The following is a 15,358-nucleotide window of genomic DNA, read 5'->3' on the forward strand; positions in this document are numbered from 1 at the left end:
CACTTTTCTCTCGTATGAGCATCCACCTTTGAAACGAGAGTTTATTCCACTTTGTGAAATCTCACATATTTAAAAAAAAAATGGTTTTCGTTAAAGCTCGTAGACAAAACTTTATATCATCAGACTGAGGTCTATTTTGTTTGTTCTATAAACTAACAAACGAAGGAGCGTCTATTCCTAAAACAAGGATTTCTTTACTTGGCCGCGGACCCATGAATCCTAAATCAACCAAGGTTCCATCACCAAATCAGCGGTTTTACACCAATTCATGCTCATTATACGATGTTTTATCATGCCATTGGGATCTCCATTCAGGTCGTGGTTCGCTCGCGCGATCAAAAATCCGGTAACGTCTTATCTTACGACAAATTTCAATTACTTATTTCGTTCAAAACTGGAAAATCACTATTCGGTGCTGACTGAGGAACATGATTGTCCCTCACTAAGCAGGGGACTTAATGTAGATGGTGGATTTTCGACAAGGGTTAAATCGTAAAACCGTAATTATACATGCTCCTGATCCATCAATCATATGAGTATTGAGGCTCATGTCTCTCATTGAAGCATGAAAGCTCATGCTATGAAATCTCTGACTGAGAATATTGTCTCTCAGAGTATATGTAGATGTGTAGTCTCTCAGCTGAGGCGACGACACATCTCATGAATACTGAGCAATTTCAGTAATTACTTTTATATAGAATCGAAAGATTGGACGGCTCCTAGACAGCTTGCCTGCTAGTATAGAGCAATAACGTCTTCAGGGTGCAACAAGGTTTTCCCTGACAATATAAAGGAAATATGACGTTTCAACAAGCTCATGTTTCTCAATTCTCAGATAATTAATGCTCCTAGACAGCGTGCCTGCTAGTATAGAGCCATCAATTAATTATCTCTAACCGTTAACTGAATATTCGGCAATATTCTACGATTCTTCGTAATACTTCGTCACTTCAATTCGTGGTTCTTCCCAGCAGAATTCCACGGGTTAGTGATAAGTGTTCAACGTACGGGCATCTGAGCCGCTATCGAGTAAGCCCCTACCAAAATGGTGCAAGTGTACTCAGCAATAATACAAAAACGAGCACCTGAATGCACGAACGAGCATTCCAAAACACGAAGGAACGATGAAGCTATACAAAATAGGAAGAAATAATAAATAATAAAATATTAATTGAGGCGCCAGGGGACTGGGCCCACCAGCCGGCCGGCCGTGTCGTGGCCAGTCCCACACCCAATTTTATATTTTATCATATTTTTATTATTTTCCTTGATCTCATGAAAATCTCATCATTTGAGCAAATATCCTTCGTTTCATGAAAACTCCTTAAATTCATGAAAAATAATATAAAATTAGGAAAATTCGTGGGACCGGGTCCTAGCCGGTCCCACACGCCTTTTTTATTATTATTATTTTTTATGTTTCCCTCATCTCATGGAAACTCTTTGATTTCAACAAACTCCTCGGTTTTATGATATTTCCCTATAATCATGAAAAATATTATAAAATTAGGAAAAGTGCCTTGGGACCGGGCTCCTTGGCCTGCCGGCCATGCCTTGGCTATAGCTGGTCCCACACTTCATGACTCCCTATTTTTATTATTATTATTTCCATAATCTCATGTAAATTCCCTAACCTCATGAAATTCCTCAGTTTCATGGTATTTCATTCACATCAGGGAAAATACATAAAATCGGGAAAGGTGCTGCGGGACCGAACTTGCTAGATGGCCGGCCATGCCCTAGACGTGGCCGGTCCCACACCTTGAAATCCCCTATTTTATTAATTATATTTCATCATCTCATGAAGATTCCCCGGTTTCAGCAAGACCCTGAATCCTTCATATTTTCTCAAAATGTTGCTCAAACGCGCATCAGAAGATATCGAAACTCTCAGGACTGAGACACGGACATTACGGTGACACGGGAATGTCTCCTTGACCAAACAAGGACGGCCCTAGGGCTTGCAAATAGCCGGTCCCACATGTTTTAATACTTTTGACCTAATTTTCTCAATTGCTCATATTAGTTCCAAACTCTTCTCAAACAACTAGGAGTTTGCTCAAACGACCATTGATAGACACATTTTTGTGTCTGATATAATCTCAATTGTATATATTGTTAGTGCTCGATTTTGTATTTATTTTGGCTTTTTATGTCTTTGTAGGTGTTTTTGGAAAAATAAGATTTTGCGGCGAAATTGACTCGAAAAGTGTTTTTTGCGTTCATGGGAGGACATTTTCTATTCGGACCCTCACTTTGGATAAGGAGTAACCTAATTACTAAGGGGCATCCCATTTCCAAGAAGCTGCTAATCGCACCCCTACTCTGGATCGGGGGCGACCATCTTCTACATTTGAATTATCAGTTTTGGCGGGAAAATGAACCATCACAACTGCAGATTAGGGTTCGAGATTCAAGCGATATTTAAAGAGATTCAAGGGAAGATTATTATTGGGATGATCCTGCTAGAGTATAATGGAGCTGGTAAGGGTGTTTTGATCGACCATAATTGGCAGCATGATCGTGTTGGAGCAGAACGGAGAGGAACTATCACGAACATCCTGATTCGGTAGAAGGTGGACTTATATTCGGATTTGGTTGTCGGGTTGGATTGGTAGGAACCTATTTTGATTAAACAGGGAAGGTAAGGCGGCCAGATTTGAGAAAAGATGAGTAGTTATCGATTTGCATCAAAACAGAGAGTTGCATATATTCTCGGCAATTTTTAGATTATTCTGGGAAAGATACAGGTAGATAAGGAAATAGGATTCTCTGTTGAAGTTAAGACTATCTTTGTGAGAGTCTGGGACGTTGGATTTGGTTTGGAAGACGCGTGAGAAGCAAAACAGGGAGTGTTTGAAGCCGCGTATGAATATGGAAAGAATAAATAAAACCCGTAACTTTGGCAAAAAGAAAAAGGAGATTTCTTGGAGATTAAATCGACTTGTGGGCTATAGAAGGAGTTGGGATAGCTTAGAGAAGACTTACGTACACTTTGGGGAAGTTTAGAGAAGAACAGAGAACGAAATCAAGAGTTGCAGGAAATCGTTTCTGCTGGTGCACAAGGAAGAACACAAAGAACAAAAGGCCATTGAAGACAGTCGTTTCTGGAGTCTTAAAATCAGCGACAAAGCAACAGTATTTACAACAGTTTTCTGTAACAGTTCCATTGTAACAACTGTTTTGTAACTCTGATACACTGTTGCAAACAGTCTGTGTTATTACTTTTCACTCTTTTAATCATCTTTTGAACAACAAACACATATTTTGAGACCATGATTAATATGAGGAGCTAAACCCCATTGCTGAGGCGATAGAGGAAGCTATTTTTCCAACAAAAAGTAGTATATTTTATTTTATCTTTTTATTTGCAATAATTATATGATTATTTGCATTGAACTATTATTGAATATGATTTTTATTTGAGTGATTATGATCTATTTTTATGGAGTATGCTTCGTTTTAAGACTTTTGATGCTTCATACTTGGTATTTACAATTACTACTTTTGAAAATCTACTTGTTGCAATATTTTAGAATCAAATTAAACGAGAAAATTGCATAAATATAAGTATTGGTTTAATCACTTTGAACTTGGAAATAGTGGAATCTTAGCCTCAGTGTTTCTTTTAATATTGATATCATCTTTGTTTGAGTTTGCTATAATTTTTATTGTGTTTTCTATTTTAGTTTTGAATTTAAGTCTAAAAATATCCTTCACAAGTCTGAGAAACGACACTCTTTTTACCACTATCTACAAATCATATCAACCATCAGCCGGTCCCATGACCATCAAGAGCCGGTCCCATGACTCCTTGTTCGGTCCCTCATCTCTCCATAATCAGGTTTTACTACCTAACGCTCAGACGAGCATTATTTTAATAAATGATTAAACCAGCATTTAATCATCCTTTCACCAACTGGTCTTCATGAGACTTTGGTATTTTGTTCGTTTGAGCATCTGGGAGTTACTTGGTCGACTCGTCATCCCATGTAGCCGGTCCCTCCTTCACTCCGTGGTTGGTTTTCGAATCCAGAGCTCTGCAAAATATAATTATGAGCAGATTCAAATACTAATAATTTTATGATGATCCCCTGTTCAACACTTTTATTATTATGCTCGGCCTAGCTGCCAGTATCTTAAATTAATATTTTATCTTATCTGGTCCTGACACCAACAATTCATCAGACGAGCAACACCTGCTCATACGAGCAATATTTGCTCAGACTAAGGAATATTGGTTCAACTATCAATATTCAACAATTCAACAACATTTGCTCACCTTAAATTATCAACATTTATTCGAAAATATATTTTTGTCTCATCAGGCATGTTCAATTCATGAGTCTCTGAACATTTGCAAATCATGTTCAACTCAGCAATACAAGGACTCATCGTCCCATAAAGTCAGCAACTGACTCCACAATCACGAGATGTCAATCGTGTCACATAGGGGGATATTAACTAGGGTTTTGGTATGGAGGTATATTGCACGTGTGTTCATACACACGATGACAATGTGGGAAAGTCGTGCAATCAGTTGGAGGAGTTAGCAAAGTAGTGGGTGGAAAGTCAACCAAGTCTTCGCACGATGAGAAACTGGTTTCAACACGATTTTCACTTCCCCACTCTTTGACTCCAGCAACTGTCACACTTCATGGTATCATGGTGTTTTCAATTCAGCAATATAAAAATCCTCTGAATCATGATTGAAAAAAAACAACATTCTTCTAGACAAGAATTTCTCGACAAGTTCATACAGACAATCTTTCGTCTACACGAACTCATCGTCTGAGCAATCACTCTCAACTGAGTAAATTCAATCATTCAGAACTTTCTTACGCAGAATACACAACACACCTACAATCTCGACCACCATTGATCTCACGCATTTCTCAGCTTCCCTCCTACAGATCGTCCCATCCTCTCTTGTGACCGAATTGACTCTGGAACGGCCATTTTCTTGGTTTAGGACGGAGTCCTACAGATTGATCTCTCGAACTTAAAGCACTCCCTTCTTGCAGTGCGTCTGTCTGAGGTTAAATTTCACTCAATTCAAGGAGTCTCCTCTGCACGGTCGTCTTCTCAATTCCGTAAAAACCAGCAAATCGTTTTCCCCCATCTATAGATTGGCGACCACAGTGGGAGATTAATCTCTCGGTTACAATCTCACGTTCTCACAAAGATGGTCGATCTTAGGTCTGGTTCAGTTACCAACTTGGGTTCAACACCCAACCCTAACAGTACAAGCTCTAGTGATACCGCTGATACCACTCCTCCGTGCAACCTGCCAATAATAATCCTCCGAATACTGGTGCTCCAGTGATCACCCATGCAAACAACGGTACTGGCGCCATCAACAATACTCTCTTCGGTCGGTCTCCTGAAGAAGTCAAAGAAAATCCGCCTACCATAAGTGATCTCATGAAGGTGCAAGAAACTCTTGCTAAGAATCAGGTTGACATAGCTGCCACACAGAAAGAGCTATGAAATTATCTCAAGACTCTCACCGATAAGATGTCAGATAAAACTCAAGAGAAAGGAAAAGCCAAAGAAACATCTTCGGCTGTTGATCCTGAAGTCACTCCAATCCATGTGGTAAATGATGATGAATTCCACAAGGATGCAAGTAACATACAACCAAAGGAACCTGTAGGCTTCATCACTCGTAAGAACCTTGAACGCTTCATGGAAGATCAAGGAAAAGACAAAAAACCATCTTTCCACCGTCTTCAACCTCTATATCCTGCCGTTATGCAAATAATTCCTCTCCCGAAAGGTTACACCTCTCCGACGTTCATACTGTACGATGGAACGGGGAACGCTCGAGAACATGTCTCTCGATTCCTAGAAGCATTAGGCGAACATGAACACAACCATGTCGTCCTTCTCAAGGAATTCTCGAAATTCCTGACAGGCCGAGCATACACGTGGTACAACAACATTACACCTAGGAGCATCACTGGCTGGGGGAAATGGTTAATTCTTCCTACCGGAAATACTTCTTCGTTTTAGAGAAGATTACTCTCTCTGACTTGGATAGAATATCTCAGAAGAGCAATGAATATCCGAACGATTATGTGAAGAGATTCAGAATCCAAGCTTTGGATCTTCATGTCCCGAATGTCACTGAACAACGACTGGTGGACTTGTACATCAACGGAATGATCCCGGTCTACAGAGCCTTGATAGAAAATCTCTGGTTCTAGACTTTCTCAGAGCTTCATGAAGCAGCCAGACGATCAATGACTACTGCACCTGCTTTTAATGGAAAGAGATAAGTCTGCAAGGTCGAGGAACCTCGAAGCAGCCGACGCCCAGTCAACAAACAGTACAATCTCCAACCTTCTATGAATGTTGCTGAAGGGATCAAGATAAAAGCCGAAGTGCATCCACATAAGAACGCTTCTACAACATCCCAAGCCCCTCCGAAAGTGCAAAGAAAGGATAACCAATCTTGCACAATCCTCGACCCGGCATCAACAAATGGAGAAATGATCAAACAAGGACTCAAACTTCCATATTCCCACTGAAGAAGTGATCGAGTTACTGGAATTCTGGGTTAAAGATGATGCAATCTACTGTTCATCATAGAGAGCCAACTGAAGAAAAAATGGACAATCCCAGGTGCTGTCATCTTCATAGATTCATCCAATCATCCAACAACTAACTGCAATACTTTGAAGCACATCTTCAAAGAGAAGGTTGATCCACAATAGCTTCGACTGGGTACTGACGGAGTACACAAGAATCCTCTCCCAATTAGAACCTTTACACTCTCTGAACAACCTATCAAAGAGGTAGTTCAATCCTTGGTCGAACGTGAATTGCTCTATCTGTCGAAGGCGCAAAGGAGAGACATGTTAACAGCACTGAACCACATCGTGTCAATAAGTCCATTCCGGAAATACTTCTTGAGCCTCCAGCCATAGACCAGGAGATATGTGACTGGGGACTGCTTACCACAGTCAATCTCAGAAGAAACGAATTTGGAAGAACGTTGATCGATGCTGGCACCGCCATCAACAACATTCCACTGAAAACCATCGGATCCACAGGCATCACTCGGCAATAAGATACTCATGCTCCCATCTCAATCAGAGACCTTGAAGGAACGCTCGGAAATACTTATGGCTACATCACTCTCAAAGTGAACATAAGTTCAACCTGGACAGAAACCAAGTTTCACATAATCAGGAAGATGGCTACTGATAAAGCGTCTTTGGTTGCACATCTCTCCAACGAAGAAAATTCTGATCCAGAAGATTTGACGGACATTCCATCATCAGAATACTTGGAGGAATTTCAAACTTTGACGAGGTTGAAGCAAGAACCTGCAAAAGATGCATAGAAATTCATCAAGAAATTCCTCACTCGGGAAAGTCTCATTCCATGTCTATGTCATTTATTTCCTCACATGCTATCCTACATGGGGATTCTTCTAACAACTCTGCAAATCGTTATGAATGGTAGCTTCACCGCATTAGTGTTTTACCAAGTAGTTGAATCTGACGTTTCTACGAATCAAGCACTGAAACATTCATTACTGAGATGATGTCCAAACATGGCAAAGAACACTTTGGGCGTTTCTCCTACAAGTCCATTTGTTCCACAAAATCAGAAAGCTTTGATGTCTGCACAAGTGTCGAATCACACTACCGCGACGAAAGGTATGCTGAATCAACATAAGATACTCCAGGGCCGAGATGATCAAACCCCTAAGACATTTGATATTTAAGGAATGTATTCTTCAACGCTCAAGCATCTAAGAAGCCTTCAAATTGTACTCCCAATCAAAGAGTACACCTTCGATAATGGCGCGCATCTGGCTTCAGCACAAAATCTCGACGATGACATACTGATTCAACACAAGTGCAATCAAAGTATAACTAAATTACAATCGCTAATTCTTCATTATCCCATGATGATACTTATGAAGCAGATAAAACATCATTCATCCATGGATGGCACAAACTCCTTCAACATACACTGGGGACTTGATCTTATTGGAATTTGCAATCTGATGTGATTTCATGAAACTTCATCAACCGAACCTCTCTACATCACAAGACTTGCACGACCAAGGAACTTTTTCTCCTTACATCCATAATGGAGATTGTCGTTGTTATCTGCCATAACATCGATTCCCTGACGAAGCCACTTCACAGTAAAGTCGTATTCAGGAGAATTTGGGATGAAATCCTAGAACATCTTCATCTTATGAATGCTCAACTCACCAACTAGTTCGTGAATGTAAAAGGCTCACTGGATGAAGGAGCAAAGGCTATATCGATAATCATGGTTCTATCCTTTTTCGGTCTCTGGAGCAACTCCAACCATAGTATCGGCATCAACAAGGACATGTGGAGGAACTCCGTTCATGGTCTCAGCATCAACAAGAATTTCTGGAGAAATTTCAATCGTGATCTAGCATCAACAACGGTCTCAAGAGAAACATCCTCATGACAGGGCTTAATCAATTAACCATTCTCTGAAGTATTGCTCGACGAAGCGGACTTCTCCAAGCACTAATGATTCACATCAAGATGTGTAGAACTGATAACATGCTCACATGAAAGTCTTCCCAAAGCTTGCACGACTGGTGGGCACAATCCAAAGTGTTCTACAAGATGTTCTCATCACCTCTACAAATGAGATACAACACACTTCAGGCCATGGGTTTACAAAAACGTATCAATGGGTGAGTAATGGGACAATGCTTACTGAACGAAAGATGTTCGTCTATGTCTCTTCTATAACATATCAAAAAGGCACCTCAATCGGACATACGAGCTGAAAGATATGGCCTTTACCGTCAGGTCTACGAAATCTGAAAACTTTGTACGGGATTACAAATTACAAATGTGCACGTTTCGTTGAGTGATTCTTTTCTCATGCGATAACTCAGTCTCATAGCTTCAAAATTTGGGGGTCAAGTATCGAATTCCGACGTCGTATGAAGTTTCTACAGCTTCCAGAGCATACAACATGCAAGCAGCAATTCTTAGACGGGATTCATAACTTCCGCAGTCGATCGGTGTCCACCAGGTCTTTCCACTAAGTACTTCATCAAGGTACCTCCAACTTCGACTACCTAGGTCTTTACATCAATTTTTATACCTGGGTCCTTTATCCAAGTCTTGCCAGAAGAAGAGAAAACGAAAAGGAGAAATTTAACAAAATACTGGGGACTGACGGTCCACTGATAATGACGATCAGTTTCGCAATCCAAGACCCGTGGCACCAAACTCTCATGTGCTAATCATTCATCATAAAAGGAATGCTACCACCGAGACATGAAACCATGGTCATTACACCACACCCTCTTGAGAGCAACCTCAATTATGGTCCCGTGACCAGGGTTTCAGAAGTGATGTTTCTACGACGAAACAAGATGGCTGCAAGCACCATGCTCATGTATCAATCAAGGGGTCCTGATCTCAAATGAATCAATGACATGTAAATCCTTCACCAACCGTTCAAAACACAAGCGAATGGTCAAAAGACACAACAAGAGTGTTTTACAACAAGCTCGTCTGAGATGATCTTACACTGTCCCGCACAAATAAGAAATCTGGGTGAAATTGATGAAGAATCTAGGGATGGATCATATACCATTCTCTTCGTATGGATTTCCTCTATAACATATCCAAAATTCATAGCAATTCGAAAAACGAGCAAAGAGAGGTGTCCAAAACATTGGACTACATGCCAGCTGAAACTTTTCTGGAGATCTCCTGGAAGTTTACTGTTTCGCCTATTTCAGATCCTAAACATGCTCAAAACTAGAAAATCTTCTTTGCTAAAGCTTGGAAATCTTCTGAGGATGAAAAAACATAGGTAGAATGCGAAGATACGACATCAGACAAAGATTCTACAGCGTTTTTACTGAAATACCGACTTCTGAATTTTCAGATGACGAATTATTACGAAATTCTTCGTTCATCCACATCTGAATCAGGATCTACACCATCAACGCAAAGCCTGAATTCATCTTCAGCCGATAGTCTGATTTGCTGAAGTCGGCGGTGCTTCTACTGATAAGATATGAGTTTTTCATCTTCAGTTCTTTTCTGTGATATTTCATCACGTCCCCCTGCTTTCTCTCCGCATATGCTAATACCTAGAAAGCATATATCTTAGCACGGACGACTCCCAGATGATCGAGATACATACAAAGTACCAGCTTTCCAGCGTCTCTGAAAGGTTGATTCACCTCGGTATGAACATCCGCATAAGTCTTCATCTCTGACTTGATATTTCTGAAGCGTTAGCCGGAAGAGCCAGAAAGGTGATTGTAACCAGAAGTCACCACTATCTTAGGCGAAAGACATAGAGTCATGGATATACTAATAACAAACGCGTAACAAAATGGTAACAATCCAACTCTTACTTATTTACAATTTCCCTAGTTGTAGTAATTATAATATCAGAATTTCGAAAACTTGCTAGTTCTCTCAAACCTGCAAAGACGAGCAAGATTCATTATTCAAAATCATGACTTGATTTTCATAAAACCGTGAACAACCCACGTGAATTTTAACATCCACTGGGTTTTTCAAAAACTAGACAGACGTCCATTCTACAATTATGAAAGCTCACATACAGATAGTATTTCACCATGTATAATGGTCTACTTTCAACAATTGTTCAAAATCAAAACATGATTTTACAAAATATATAAATATTTAACGTGAAACTCACGTAAATTTGAAAAATATATCTATATATTTTTGCTCCCTCGCACGAGCATCTGTCTTTGAAGCGAGAGTATATTTTCAAAGATTTCTGAAAGCTCGAAGATAAAAAAAATTCATGAAAGCTCATAAACAAAATTTTATTACTAACAGACGCACGTCTATTAAAAAAAAACTTTTCTCTCGTATGATCATCCACCTTTGAAACGAGAGTTTATTCCACTTTGTGAAATCTCACATGTTTAAAAAAAATGGTTTTCGTGAAAGCTCATAGACAAAATTTTATATCATCAGACTGAGGTCTATTTTTGTTTGTTCCTTAAACTAACAAAGGAACGAGCGTCTGTTCCTAAAACAAGGATTTCTTTTCTTGGCCCGGACCCATGAATCATAAATCAACCAAGGTTCCATCACCAAATCAGCGATTTTACGAAGATAAGATAAGATTTTCATCAGTTATGAATGAAATAAGTAATTGAACTTAATCGAAAGATAAGACGTTACCGTATTTTTGATCGCGCGAGCGAACCACGGCCTGAACGGAGATCCCAATGGCATGATAGAGCATCGTATAATGAGCATGTCCCGGCCAGTCGTGCCATGGCCAGTCCCACGCCCAATTTTATATTTTATCATATTTTTATTATTTTCCTTGATCTCATGAAAATCTCCTCATTTGAGCAAATATCCTTCGTTTCATGAAAACTCCTTAAATTCATAAAATTTCCCTCAAGTCATGAAAAATAATATAAAATTAGAAAAACTCGTGGGACCGGGCCCTAGCCGGACCCAGACGCCCTTTTTTCTATTATTATTTTTTATGTTTCCCTCATCTCATGGAAACTCCTTGATTTCAACAAACTCCTTGGTTTTATGATATTTCCCTAAAATCATGAAAAATATTATAAAATTAGGAAAAGTGCATTGGGACCGGGCTCCTTGGCTGGCCGGCCATGCCTTGGCTATAGTTGGTCCCACACTTCATGACTCCCTATTTTTATTAGTAAATTCAATCATTCAGAACTTTCTTACGCAGAATAGACAACACACCTACAATCTTGATCATCATTGATCTCACGCATTTCTCATCTTCCCTCCTACAGATCGACCCATCCTCTCTTGTGACCGAATTGACTCTGGAACGGCCATTTTCTTGGTTTAGGCCGGAGTCCTACAGATTGATCTCTCGAACTTAAAGCACTCCCTTATTACAGTGCATATGTATGAGGTTAAACATTTCACTCGGTTCAAGGAGTCTCCTCCGCAAGGTCGTCTCTTCAATTCCGTAAAAACCAGCATATCGTTTTTCCCCATCTACAGAAGTACATGATAAATTACACAGGATCAAGTGAGAAACGTTTTACGAAGTTTTTGGGAACGATTTTTGTGCTTCCACCCTGAACCATGATACCTGGATCACTTTCGTTGTTCCTATTGCTAATGGATGTGGGTAGAGTCTAATTTGTACCTCAGTTGGGTATATATATATAAGAACGAGGATCAGAAGGTTATACCTGATATGCTCATTAACTGAGCCACAGAAAGCATTCGCAATAGCCCATACATCTTCTTTCTTGGTCTCAAACTATGCTTACCGGAGAAGATGCAATACAGGTCTAATGATATTAACTTCAATAACAGCCTGTTACATATACATATGTCAATTTAAGTTTCATGATAATATAACGATTCTAAATGTATAAATGTACATATTATATACACATTAATATTTAATCTCGAATTTAACATGCTAATTGTCGAACATTTTCAAAATCAAAAAAAAAAAAAAGTGTTATATATATAAGCATAAACTAACAAGTAACCATAAAAGCCTTTGGCATTCATATATGCATGACGAATATATCTTGAAAATGCCAAACGGGTTAAACCAGATACAAGAGTAACACAGTGACTTGACCTGTATCTGATCAAAATTTCCGGCAGTCATATTTGAGATGGCCCAACAAGTTTCTCTCAGAAGTTATACACAAAATACAAGTAACAGATCAGTTCAGATTTACTACTGGTCAAGGACAAGGTATTCACCTATATCAATAATAGCTATAGCAGGTACAAGCAGTAGCCACCTTGACTAGCTGCTCCAGCAAACCAATTCACATGGCTTGCAGAGCATAACGATGGTGATACATCATTGTTGCCGCCTGAGCACTTTGCCACTTCCCATGTTGCTCATTTGCATTTGTCGCTCATAGGCTAGTAAGTTGGTTCGCTACACCACGAGCACTGCAAATACACAACTCCACTGGTCAGAGATTCTAGTGAATCAAAGAAGTATAAAATGAAATAGATTAATCTCACAGTAAAATGTGAAAGAAACCTAGTATTCCTTACCATTTAAATCGTTCCATGGGACGACGGACTAACCTAAATAGGCTCTGGGGAAATATAAACTGAAGGTCATTCACAGAGTGTTAAGGAATTGCTATTTACAACTTTTGGACTCCAGTCAAGTCCACGATCATTAGTAGTGACTGCACCTTGATCTTCCATAAATAAAGAAAAATATTGAATGTAGCACCTATAAAAAAGAAACCCAACAACAAACATTCACATAATGAAAACCATCATAAAACATTACTCTGCAGATCAAGAAAATTACTTTAATATCCTCATCTGAAACACCATCATCCAAATTAGATACAAAAATCTTGTTACTCCAAGTATCCACTACCAACAGCAGCATAAATATCATATACATCCCTCCGGCCTACATTTCCAACAAACATCATCAATTCAAACTACATAAGTAGGACCCAATACACTATTATGTTTACAGAACAAAGTTGATGATACATGAGGCCTGCATAATATTTTTTAGAAAATTAAATAAACCCATCATACTCGAGACTAGTGATTCAGGAATTACATCGAACATTTTGCATGCACAAGCTGGTGGTGTTGCTGTGCAACCTACCTGGAGGTACTCTTTTATAGCTTTCCATTTCCCTCCAAATTAAACATAAGAATACACATTCATTTATTACCACTGGCAGCAAACTCTCAGCTCAAACAACCCTCAATAGTAACAGTTGAACAAACCTACATCTTCAAAACTCATTCAGTCTCTCAAACCAACAGCACCAAATCCAGCTTCAGTAGCAGCACCAGACTCTTATCTTCCATGTACTAACCAGCGTGTCCCATATCATCATATCCATCCCAGCCTCTAATCCACACCAACATTACAGCTGCAGCTACTCCACTCTGCTTAGTCATTGCACCACCACCTGTAGCTCACACCAAATAGAAACTGAACCTGTACCCAATCTTCTTGCCAACACTCTCTAGTTCAATTCAAAACTTCATAATGACCCACTCATCATCTCAACCACCACATTGCCTCAGCTCCATAGCAGCACCATAATCAGTTCCATTACCAACATCGGAGATGCAACTCAATCGAGTTCAACCTCCCTCGAACTCAAAAACAATAACCAATACCTTCTCCATTTATACCAACACCAGCTTACCATTAAACCCATCTCCAATACTCCTTTCCCCGACTTTCTGCATCTCTTCTTATCTATTTCATCTCGAAAATCACTCAAATCAGCTTCCTATCAAACACAACACCAATTCAATCTCAGTGAAACAAAAAAAAAATCCTTAGAAACCCACAAACCCTATAAACCAGTGAACAAAAAAATCTATCAAATCCCTAGAATTGTAGTCATAAATAAATTTAAAATCATGAATCAAATTAAACAACCTCATGTGAACTATGCAAAAAAAAGTTTCACCCATTCATAATTATTGACCACCAATCATGAATATATAAAAACAAATTAGATAGATCTGATGAAAAAAAATCAAAACCAAAATAAATCTGCTAGTTACCTCTGTTGGTAGATGTAGAAAGATAGAAAGGATGATTTTAAGTTGACCAGTTGACCAACGAAGATGATAATGATGATAAATAAGAAGAGAGTAAGAAATCGCAAGAGTTTGAGTACGGGGAGGAGGAGGAGGAAGACGAGGGAGTGGTTTCTGGAATGGAAAGAGTGAAATGAGAAAGAATGAAAAAAACTAGGGTTATAAGGTGTTACCTTGTACACGGTTGGACAACACATGTGGTTTCTCAGCCGTTGCGAATTGCAACAGAGCCAAAAATTTCGCAGTTGCTGCCTGCAGTTACAAATTCCGCAACTGAAGTACGCTGTTACGAATTTTACAGTCGTTGCAAAATCAGTTGCGAATTAGCAACTGCGTAAGAGTTGTTGCTAATCCAGAAAAATGGCGTAGTGTATCAACCTTTTAACATCATGTCTGGTAACATATACCATCACCACTGCCTCGACCCATTTGGTAAAATAATCAGTAGCAGCCAAAACGAATTTCACCTCCAGGAGCTTTGGGGAGTGGTCCGACGACGTCTAGTCCCCACTTAGCGAATGGACAGGGACTTAAAACTGGACGCAAATCGTTGGCGGGCCTTCTAGGAATTGGAGCATGATCTTGGCATGGCACACACTTCTGCGCGTACTATTTGGCATCTTTCCGCATGTATGGCCAGAAGTACCCCTGGGTAAGTATCCTGTGTGCGAGACTGCGCCCTCCAGAATGATTGCCACAAATTCCTTCATGAGCCTCTACCAATATCTGTTGTCCTTCCTCGGTGATATGCATCGCAAAAATGGCTT

General features: G+C 39.5%; 1 long non-coding RNA gene across 2 annotated transcripts; it reads right to left on the reverse strand.

Moving 5' to 3' along the window:
* Nucleotides 1-11,954: 11,954 nt before the first annotated feature.
* On the reverse strand, nt 11,955-14,703 carry LOC113353486. 2 transcript variants are annotated; one of them, XR_003361322.1, is made up of 6 exons: nt 14,556-14,703; nt 13,318-14,275; nt 13,050-13,236; nt 12,744-12,941; nt 12,212-12,339; nt 11,955-12,011 (listed from the first exon to the last, which is right to left on the reverse strand). It is a non-coding gene; the product is annotated as an uncharacterized LOC113353486 (long non-coding RNA). The 2 variants fall into 2 exon arrangements; XR_003361321.1 differs by having other exon boundaries at nt 11,962-12,339.
* Nucleotides 14,704-15,358: the final 655 nt, after the last annotated feature.

This window comes from Papaver somniferum, chromosome 2 (assembly GCF_003573695.1).
Source record: "Papaver somniferum cultivar HN1 chromosome 2, ASM357369v1, whole genome shotgun sequence".
NCBI lineage: Eukaryota > Viridiplantae > Streptophyta > Magnoliopsida > Ranunculales > Papaveraceae > Papaver > Papaver somniferum.